Source organism: Hoplias malabaricus, chromosome 1, assembly GCF_029633855.1.
Source record: "Hoplias malabaricus isolate fHopMal1 chromosome 1, fHopMal1.hap1, whole genome shotgun sequence".
In the NCBI taxonomy this organism is placed as follows: Eukaryota; Metazoa; Chordata; class Actinopteri; order Characiformes; family Erythrinidae; genus Hoplias; species Hoplias malabaricus.
This window is the reverse complement of record NC_089800.1, coordinates 12,148,161-12,154,160: the sequence shown is the minus strand read 5'-3', so window position 1 is coordinate 12,154,160 and position 6,000 is coordinate 12,148,161.

Sequence of the window (6,000 nt, the reverse complement as noted above, 5' to 3'; positions counted from 1 at the left end):
TTTAGCTCTGATGTTAATTGTGCACGTAGTCCATCAGCTCACCCATCCCTTTGATTTTAAAGATCCTCTTTCACCCATCTAATGGTGGCAGAAAAAGCCTGAGGGACACCTTTAATCGCTGGCTGGGCTGATCACATGATGGTGGTGCCTTTGTAGTCCTCCGGCCTTATGCTGCGACTCAGATAAGAAGGTTTCATTGATTTGAGACGCGGGGCCCTGAAGATAGAGACTTAGCAGCAGCTAAAACTTCTAAATCTACAGCCCTATATAGATGCTGCCCACTATCTTTTCTCTCCTTCTCCCTGGCCTTTTGTTCATAGAGATTTAAGAGCCTCCAATCTCCTTTTCTTTTCTTTCCCCTCGGTCATTCTCCTATTCCTATCTGTATAGAAACAAGGTTATAACACTAGTTAGGTATAAATAGACTGCAATTTTGGGTCTTTATTAAACTTTAATGCTTTCATTCTGATGGCAGCTGTGAGCTGAAAGCTTAAAAACTTTTGCAAAAAGATAGAGAGAATGGAATACAGAAAAATAAAGATACTGTAATTAAGACTGCTGCATAAATTTGAACACTTCTTATCAGTAATCTCAAGTCTCCTCGTGTGTATAGTAGTGGGGATTAACTGTCTGACATCCAGAGTAAAACATTCTCCCTTGTCTACTCTCTTCTAAAAGAAAGACATCTTTCAAGCTTTTTATAAAAATTCAATATGGCAAGGTCTTGCTCCTAAATAAGTAAATAATAGTGAAGAGTTCTGAATAAGGGTTTACTATATCACTAATAAAAGCATTCAGCATGGAACTCTTTAGCCATTGGTTTTATATTAGCAGGATTAGATGAAAATAGAGAGTGTTTGCAGAGTCTACAACTCGTCCTGCACTCCTACTATGCTGCTCAAATCAGCAAACACAGCCAAAAAATCAGCTGTCGCAGGTAGCACAGGCATGACCACAAAACATGAAACTTGGCAGGATTGTAGAGTCAAAACCCAAGAGATGTGCTTTAGCTTTGTGGAGCGATCCCATATATGGCTTACAAGTTTAAAACGCAGATTTATCAAAAAACAACACAAACCCATGGAACAACCTGGAACACCATCCTTACCATGTAGCAACACCCTTAATCACTAGGCATCCTACTGTATGCTAGTAACATCCTAGCGACAGAGAAAAACGGGATACCATGTCAGCCACATTAGCAACACTAGCAGCATCTAGTCACCACCTGGGATAACATCACCTAGCAACACACTGCAAAATCTAAAGATGCTTTAAACTCTCACAGTTCTCAGCTGGCTTTTTAAAGAGAATTTTCTTCTTGTTTCTTCCTGAATTAGCTGTAAGCACTGCATTTGAAACTGTTAAACGCTGACTAAACCACAAGGCTTTCAAAATCTTCCAGTCAGAATGACAAATCAGAAACCTTCTTTTGCCCTCACACAGTTTGAACCGATTGATTTCATAACATTCTTTCTAATTCTAACTAATTCATAGTTCGAGATTAAAACATCACAGTTTTGCCTTTTAATTACTTGTATATTCTCCAGTAGATGTGCTGATGTACGGCATTCATTCATTCATTTGTTATCTGTAACCACTTATCCAGTTCAGGGTCGCGGCTGATGTAGGGCATTCCATTCTTCCATTGTGCTCTCTTGGACTCTCTGTCTCAGACAGCTGAGTCAACCCAAGCAATCTCCCAATGATGTGTCCAACTCATGGCACAGAGCCCCACTCTGATGGCCTGTAACTTTTACATGAATCAACTACCCTTCATCAACAACAAAAATTCTGCCAACTGTAAGTAAACTGAAAGACACCACTGGGCTAATTTTTTACTCATGCAAAAATGATGCCTATGTTTAAATCAGCCACATTCAATGCAATGCAGTAATGGAGCTATAAAAGCTCCAGAACAGATGAAACACTGAAGCTGTGCTTTTCTGGTGCTTAACGCTACAGTCTTTAACCAATGACTCTGGCACTATTTTTATAAAAATGTCGTGCCAGCAGAGAGCCATTTAAACTGACAGAGGGAGGGTGAGAGAAGGATGGGGAGAAAAAGAGAGAGATAAAGGGAAGACATGAGGGTGAATGAAAATGAGAAAGTGGGAGTGAGAAAAACAGAAGGGTTGGAAAAAGAGAGAGGGAGAGAGAGGAATCAGTATAAGAAAAGCTAGGGCAGAAAGAATGAGAGGGTGGGAGTGACGAAGAGAATGGTCAGGATAGAGATGTAGAGAAAGTCGTTAGAGAGAGGAGAGCGACTATAAAGACAAAGGTAAAATAGAGAATAAAGATAGACAGATAGATGGACAAATGTGCTTGAGGCAAGAGAATGAGGAGAGAGGAATGGAGTGTGTGAATGAGGTACAAAACACTAAAAGTGGCGAAAAGAGGTGAATAGGAGGGAGAGTGCTACTGAACGAGACAAAACAAGCAAAAGGGAAATAAAGAACAAAAACTTAGGAAGAGAGAAACCCTTTTTACAAAAAAAAAGAAAAAAGAATGAGTAAGAGAAGAGAAAAAGAGTGAGTGTGAAATAGATGAGTGAGTGTGAAATAGAGAGAGAGAGAGAGAGAGAGAGAGAGAGAGAGAGACATAATAGAAGCTTACATAGACAGTGACTGGCTATTTATGAAGGAATCGCCATGGGGATAGTGTCAGCTCCCTCTGCATCCTCACCTTGAACATTCACGCGCAAACAAGCCCTGCAGTCCAGACAACAACACGCTAAACACAAACAGCACACACACAGGCACACCCCAATTTAGCCTTATAATGAACAGACTAAATACAGCGTCCCTGGAGGTTCCACTAAGAGATCATACACACAAACACTCTCGCATCCACTTCGACAGGGCCGCCATTTAAAGAGACAGTAAGTCATTTTCACTGCCAAAACATAGTGGCAAACATAGTCCCTGAATGAAAAGCGTGTACTTTCAATGGAATGGGCCCTCCTCTCACCTCATAAGAGCAGATGTTTTAAAAATGGGTTTAATAAGGTCTTATACATACATCCAAGCAAGAAAGAGCCACAGAGGACAGTACAATTACAGACAAATCACACGCACACACACATACACACACACAGAGCGCTCACGTTCTTTGTCCAGAGGTTAAATTCAGTACACACGCATACAAGGCATCAGAATTAAGCCATTTTAACACACCTTGTCCCAATTATGCACCTTTGAAAAGACACTTAAACAGTGGTTAGGGCTAATGGAGGTCATGAAACATGAGTAGAGCACTGCAGCTCTTCCTCACCGGCCCTGACATCAGTGACGAGACTCAGATCTAATGACAGGAGACATGAAATATTAACCAGTGTTGATAGTGAAACTGGAACACGTCTCTCGCCTATGTGGACTCACTGCACTCTTTTATTTTAAACAGCACTTGTGGACAATCTCCTCTCCACGGTGCATTGATTCAGTTCAAGTTGGCTTGGTTCACATGCATGCTGATGTGACCTACCCACAAACGACTGTCATCATAGCAACTTTTAGTGAAGTTGGACAAGCTTCTGAGCAGTGGTTGTTAAGCTTGTTTATTCTAAAGCTAGGCATTCACTCAGAGATTCTGGAAATCATATTCCCTGGCAACATATCAAACCGTTTATGGACAATGGACACATTCATTCAAAACAAAACATAGGTCTTCCAGCTAAAAATATGAATCAGAGAAACCTTTAGCTCTTTTTGGCCTCTGTATGTTCTCCCATTAGAACATACCAAAAAATATATATATATTTAAAGTACATTTTTATGTATACATAAGTAACATTTTCAAGCATGCTTATGCATATATCAGTATGTGTTTTGAGTACACATGGTTTTGTGCACTTATTTTGTACTGCAGCTATACTAGTATAGTATAGTAAACTAGTATATAAGTATACGTGACTAGATATTAAGTGAGCTAGAAGTATATATTAATGGATTATAATATGAACTAAACCTGATAAAATAGTCTCAAAGTATTTAGTGTCGTAGTGACGGCACGGTGGAGCAGCAGGTAGTGTCGCAGTCACACAGCTCCAGGGGCCTGGAGGTTGTGGGTTCGATTCCCGCTCCGGGTGACTGTCTGTGAGGAGTTGGTGTGTTCTCCCCGTGTCCGCGTGGGTTTCCTCCGGTTTCCTCCCACAGTCCAAAAACACACATTGCAGGTGGATTGGCGACTCGAAAGTGTCCGAATGTGTGTGTGTCTGTGTTGCCCTGTGAAGGACTGGCGTCCCCTCCGGGGTGTATCCTGCCTTGTGCCCGATGATTCCAGACTTTTTCCATGTCAAAGTCTCAACATTCCTAACCCTAACTCAAAACGTGAAAATTTAACTGCAGAATCCAGAAAGTTAGAAAAGCTGTGTTTGTATGTTTATCTTTAAGAGAAAGTCCGCTGTTTCCATAGCCCTTCTTTGGGTAAATGAAGGAGAATTTGAATGTATGCAGTGAAACAGCGCCACCAGTGGATAGGGGCTTACTTAGTGAACACACAGTGATTAAAAATTATGATGAAATGTTTTTCAATGTTCAAATCACAATGTTTTAGTCGGTATGGCTTTTAGTAAAAAAAAACCCAAAAAGTAACCACACTTAGTTTTGTTTAAAAGAAATTTTCCAAAACACATGTGAATAAACTTCTATTTTGTAAGGGATATTGCCGGCATGGAGGCAGGATGCAAGTGCGGCATTTTTGACGATTCTACCCAGAACACAAAATATAGAGATCTTATGAAGAAAACATCACCTTAATATGCTGATAATCAAAGGCAAGGGCATGGATCGCAACAGCAAGCAAGGTAACAAACAACAATGTATGTCTAAGACAAAGGGAAACAATGGGGTATAAAACATGAACACAGACACGGAACACCTGGGAATATCAATGAGTGGGTCTAGCTAGAGAGTGTGGGCGTGATAAACGGGCAGGATTACAGAGACGACAGGAGCCCAAACAATTGCATATGCACACGGACAAAAGAGAAGCAGGCTGGCAGGAGAGGATGTAACACTCATGGGCCAGTTGTTTCTTTTATAAATGTGTGTGTTGAGTCTGTAACTTAGAAAAGCAATTAAAAATTTGAGGAAGCAGAAGAACGGATGCTTTTTCCTAAAACCCTTTGGGGACTTCTTGAGGAAAGTGAGCACACAAAAGCTAGCCACAGGTTCCAGGGAACAGTTGAAGGTTAGGTGCCTTGCTCAAGGGCACTTAAGCTGTGAAGTTTGAGGAAGGAGAGGGTGTTCTTACCTCACCCCCTATTTTCCTGATGGTCTAGGGCAGAGGTCATCGAATCTGGACTTTGGGCAATAGTTTAGGCAAAGGTCTACATCTGAAACTCCATCTCCTACACTTTATACACCCTATAACTCTGTTCTTTAAGTTTTCTCTGACAAAAATCCCACCCCCAGCCCTTCCCCAACCTTCTCAGAGTTCACCACCCCAGGTTTGGGTGTGGTACATGTGTAAGAATACTGTCATATATTCGTTGTCTATTTTCCCAGTATAAAGGACTGCTGCTGCTGTGTTCAAATAATGTAGTAAACTAAAAATGTATATAAACGGAAATGTGTGTTTTTAAATGGACAGTGATATTTAAGTGTGGTCAAATGGCATATTTGGATGACATTTTAAATAAATGTAAGTTGATTCATCCTTTTCAGACACAAACACTGCTGCACAGTTGGATGCTATTACTCTTTACTTGCTGAATTTAGCATAAATAACAATTATAATGTTGCCTGTGGCAAGTTTTATTTTTCTTGTTTACTTATTTTCCAATGCATTAAACTGAGCAAAATTAAAGAAGGTGTGCATTTATTCCCTGTAAACAGCATGTGAAATTTGAAGAGTGACATTAAATTCTTGGTTATCTGCAGTATTTGAGTCCCTTGTGGCTTGTGGTCAGAGGACCGCTTAGGCCCCTGGGCACTGGCCTGATCAATAATCAATATCTTATGGGGCATGGCTAGGTTGACTTATCTCCCTTCATCTGGA